Below are 4,942 nucleotides of genomic sequence, written 5' to 3' on the forward strand. Positions count from 1 at the left end.
GTCCTACTGAGAGGGGGCAGGAGGGGCAGGGAGAAGGCCACATGAGGATGGAGAGAGAGACTGGAGCAATGGAGGAAGGGGCTATGAGCCACAGCATATGGGTACCACACCACCTAGAAATTGCAAAAGGCAAGGGAACAGATTCTCCCCTGAAGCCTCCAGAAGAAGCCAGCCCTGCCAACACCTTGACGTTAGCCCAGTGAGGCCGACTTCAGACTCTGACCTGCGGAACCATGAGAAGATGGAACGTTTATTGCTCTCAGCCTCGGTGTGCTCATCTGTTATGGCAGCCACGGAAGCTCCCATGTGGCCACGTCTCTGCACTGCAGATGCTGCAGGCAGGGCTGGCACAGACTTGGGCTCGAACCCTGGCTCCAGCACTTGCTGGCTGTGGATGACAATGGCTCAGGTTACCATTCTGCACCTCAGTTTACTGACAGTGAGGTGGGGAGAATAAGCACCGGACCCCCGAGACTATGGACATGTTGGATAAGTGAACAGATCCCCCAGTCTCATCGGCTGCTGAGGGAAAGCAATGAGATCCCAATAGTGAAGGGGCCCAGGGAAGGGGGGTAGAAGGGCCATAGAGGCTTAGGGAGGAGCTGTTGCTAGTGTCCCCAAGCATTCTTTCTCCCGTCATCTGCAGGAACAGAATTGTCAGCAGGAAGTGGACCCTTGGGAATAAAGACTACATTTCCCAGCATCCTTTGCAGCCAGGTGTGGCATGCGACCACATTTTGGCCAATAGGATATAAGGAGACAGCTGCAGTGCATCCCTGCCCTTCCGCCCCCTCCTGTCTGGGATGTTCCTGGAGCTCCCCTCTCACAGTGAGGTGCAGGCCACACCCTGAGGAGGGCAGAGCTGAAGGCTTGGAAGGAGCCTGGGTCCCTGATGACCTGAGGCCACAGAGCCATCACGGGAGCCATGGACTGCCGGACCCCTGGACTTTGGCACATTAGAGAAATAAACGTCTCTGGCTGAAGCTACTGTTGATGTGGTTCCCTATCCAGAGGGGCTTAGGAACTAGAGTAGCAGCAGGTGTGCCTGCTGCTCCCATGTCGTCCTGTGGGGCCCTGCATCAGCGTCCAAGATTCCTGACAGCCACCCCCAGGCCTCTAGTGGCAAGGGAAGGGGCAGAGGGTCAGGAGGCCTATAAGCACCCCCAGCCTCGGCCCCAGGGAGCCCCTCTGCCCTCAAGCACAGCTCCTGAGAAAGCACCACACACTGTAAGCCTTCCATAGCACCCACTCCCTGAACACCCGCAATGGTGGTGACCGACGTCACTGACAGCGGTAAGCATCTGGAAAAAGTGCGACAAATAACACGAGTGTACTGGCCCACTGTACCAATGAAGAGAACAGGATTCAGAGAGGCTCTCTTCATCTCTGCCCACCGGCAGCTCACACGGTCCGAGCTGTCACCTCATGATGCCTTTGGCTCCAGTTGTGGGTTTGTGATCAATCCAAGGGCAAGGGCAAGGTCAAAGGAAGGTAGCGAGTGCCCCACCCCCCACTTCCTCAACAGGGGCAAGAGAGAGGAACCAGGGGGCAGAAGGGAACCAGAGGGGAGAAAGGCTAATGTTCTTAAATGATCCTACCATTCAGTTTCCAACATTTCTATAAGCATCTATTATTTCGATCATGAGAAACGCTGCCTCCCACCAATCCTCACCCACAGTGCTTTTCACAGTTCTGACTTTTTTCCTGCCTAATGACTGATTCGACCCACACACAGGAGGGCTCAAATCACAGTAGGCTTCTAAGGAACAACTTAATCAGCTTTTGATTCCACTTAGCTCTCACTTCCATGGGCTTTTAAGATCTCCTCGGGCTCCATGAAGTTTGCCTCCTCCTTCCTTCCCTGTCCTTCAGGCCAGCCCAGGACCCCCTCACGCCCACCTCTGTGGCTGCCCTGGCTGCAACAGGGAAGAAATGACTATGCCAACGGCAGGCACCTGAGTCACACCTGGGTTCCACAAGGTCCAGACAGCCATCTTTCTCCTTCGATTAGTATCAAGGAAATGACTGTTAATTAACTTTGCATTTGCTCATTCCCCGTGCCACTCATTATCCCAATTAAACTACCTCTTGTGAAGTCTGGCTCTTTTTGCAAAAAGTTATTTCTAATTATTTCAACTCGAACGTCTGTGGCCCCTTATGCTGCTATTTTTCTTACCCAGAACATCATTTTCGGTTTGGAACCAGCATGCGAGGGGGAAGGAGTGGTGGCTCTGCTGCCAAGCTGTCAGTTAACGCTTTTCCAGGCAAGTCTCTTAACCTGGGAGCCTTGGTTTCTTCTGTGTGATGGGTCCAGGGATGTTGATTGTAGCAACTAAACAAACAGAAGCAGGCCAAGAACAAGGCAGGCATGAAGGTGAGAATGGGAACCAAAGGTTTATGATGAATCTATTCTGAGTACCAAAGTCCAAAATAAAGATAAAATGGGGAGAAAAAAAGTAATGCCTGCCCCACAGGGTTATTATATGGCTTAAGTGATTTAAACTGGGTTCTCCACTCCAGGTCTTACAAGGTCTAAATCAAGGTGGTGGCGGGGATGAGCTCTTACCTGGAGGCTCTGGGGGAGCATCCGCTTCCAGGTGCATTCAGGTGGCCCCGAAAGTCCAGCTCCTGGTGGCTGCAGGCCTGGGGTCCTCATTCCATGGCTGGGGGCCACTCCTTGCTCCTATAAGTCACCCACACACCTTCTCACACAACCCCTTCCTCCTTCAAACCAGACATGTTAATTCCAGTCTTTCTCACACATTGAATTTGACCTTCCTTTCTGCTGACAGCTGGAAAAGCTCCTTGCTTTCATTAGGCTCAGGAGATCAAGCCCACCAGATCATCTCTGATCTCAAGGTCAGATGGCTTGGGACTTCCATTCCTTCGTCAAAGTCCCTGCACAGCAGCATCTAGGCTAGTGTTTCACTGAACAGCCAGGGGTACGAGTCAGTGGGCCCACCTTTAGAATTCCGTCTGCCATGCCCATCATATTTGTATCTTTCTAAATTTGCTTCTTTCAAAGTTGAATACAAGGATGAAAATCCGTGCCCTCACCGAAGGATCACAGCAATGCCGCTCATGGCAGCAATCACCCTGTGCTGGACACATGTGGGTTCTGTCTTCAGTCCTGACGCAAAATCTGGGATCAGTCAGGAGAAATACATAAGAATTCTGCCTTCCTTTCACCCACATGACCTTGTGCAAGTCACATCTAACCTGGCTGAGCCCAGTCCCCTCCTCGCCACAGTTGGGCTGATCCACAAGAGGACACCTTTGAAGCACCCAGCACACAGCCTGGTACCCCGGCAGTGCTCAGCTGCTATGAGCACCACGCCCACGGTCGACAGGCCGTCAGACCATCTGCATGACCTTTTTTCCTTTTTAACCACCACCCAATCCTTGCTAGGGGCACCACGTGCTGTACAGTCGGCTCTTCCGGCACCCCAAGTCCCTGGCTAGGCCACTCATGCCCATTGCTGGACATGTGCTCAGACGACTGATCCAAGAGTCTTCCACACAGGCGGCTTCACCTCCACGTGAAGATAACTTGCACTGTGCTGCAGTTCCAGACCTCAGCGAGCTACCTAAGCAGGTAGGTTCCCAAGAGCAGACTGCCTTTGGAGCAGTTCCTGAAGCGGCCACGAGGTGGCAGGCCTTTCCCTGGCGGATCAGAGAAATCCCGCAGTTCGGGATACAGACACAGGGCACGGCGTGGCCTCAGCGGAGGTTCACAGTCCCCAAGGTGGCATCCCCACTGGGACCACCTGTGCTTATCTGTCTTGAGGCACAGCAGCTACAATTCTTCATCAGGCTCGGAGCTGCAAGACGCCCATCTGATTCCTTCTGAGCCCCAAAGAGGAAGGAAATGAACATGTTTGTGTTTTAAATCTCACAACAAATAAGGTCTCAGTTTTACAGGTGAGCAGATCAAGGTTGAAAGTAATGAAGTTACTTGGTCACAGCCAATAAGAAGCATGAGATACTGTTTTGGTTTTGTTTGTTTGTTTTTTGAGATAGAGTCTTGCTGTCATCCAGGCTGGAGTGCAGTGGTGAGATCTCAGCTGACTGCAACCTCCACCTCCCGGGTTCAAGTGATTCTCCTGCCTCAGCCTCCCCAGTAGCTGGGATTACAGGTGCCTGCCACCATGCCCAGCTATTCGTTTTGTTTTGTTTTTTAGTAGAAATGGGGTTTCACCATGTTGGCCAGGCTGGTCTCGAATTCCTGACCTCTGATGATCCACCTGCCTCGGCCTCCCAAAGTGCCAGGATGACAGGAGTGAGCCACCGGGCCCGGCCGAGACACTGTTTTAAATTTTATTGCAAAAAGGCTGGCCGTGGTGGCTCATACCTGTAATCCTAGCACTTTGGGAGGCTGACGACGCCGGAGTGCTTGAACTCAGGAGTTCGAGACGACTCTGGGCAACATGGTGAAACCCCGTCTCTACTAAAAAGACCAAAAATTAGCCAAGCGTGGTGGCACACACCTGTAGTGCCAGCTATTAGGGAGGCTGAGGCATGAGAATCACTTGAACCGAGAGGCAGAGTTTGCAGAGAGCTGAGATTGCGCCACTGCACTCTAGCCTGGGCAACAGAATGAGACTCTGTCTCAAAATATATATATATAAAATAAAATAAATTATATCGCAGAAAACTACAAACACATGCAAAAGAAAATCGTCATAACTCCTGTGGCATTCATCACCCAGCTTCAACCATTACTAACAGTTGCCACTTGTGTTCCACCTGTCCTTGAATTTTTTTTCATGGAGAATGTACAAAGTGAATACCAGACATAGGGGCAATTTACTGTAAATACTTCCGTTTGCATCTCTGAAGGTTAGGACATTTTACCCACCAGCCATTACTGCTCCCTACCAAAATATCGATAACTCCCAGTTTTCATCTAATACCCGGTTTATATTCCAATTTCCCCCACCTA

General features: G+C 51.5%; 1 long non-coding RNA gene across 3 annotated transcripts in view; it reads right to left on the reverse strand.

Moving 5' to 3' along the window:
- The window catches only part of LOC108516087 (uncharacterized), a 31,075-nt gene extending 27,017 nt beyond the window's left edge, over nucleotides 1-4,058 (reverse strand). For all 3 annotated transcript variants that reach the window (XR_001881718.1, XR_001881719.1, XR_001881720.1), the window contains exons 1-2: nucleotides 2,567-4,058; nucleotides 2,177-2,332 (exon numbers count right to left, since the gene is read on the reverse strand). This is a non-coding gene — a long non-coding RNA (uncharacterized LOC108516087). The remainder of the gene's footprint in view (nucleotides 1-2,176; nucleotides 2,333-2,566) is intronic.
- Between the last annotated feature and the right edge of the window lie 884 nt (nucleotides 4,059-4,942).

Source organism: Rhinopithecus bieti, unplaced genomic scaffold (genome assembly GCF_001698545.2).
Source record: "Rhinopithecus bieti isolate Rb0 unplaced genomic scaffold, ASM169854v2 scaffold_35903, whole genome shotgun sequence".
In the NCBI taxonomy this organism is placed as follows: Eukaryota; Metazoa; Chordata; class Mammalia; order Primates; family Cercopithecidae; genus Rhinopithecus; species Rhinopithecus bieti.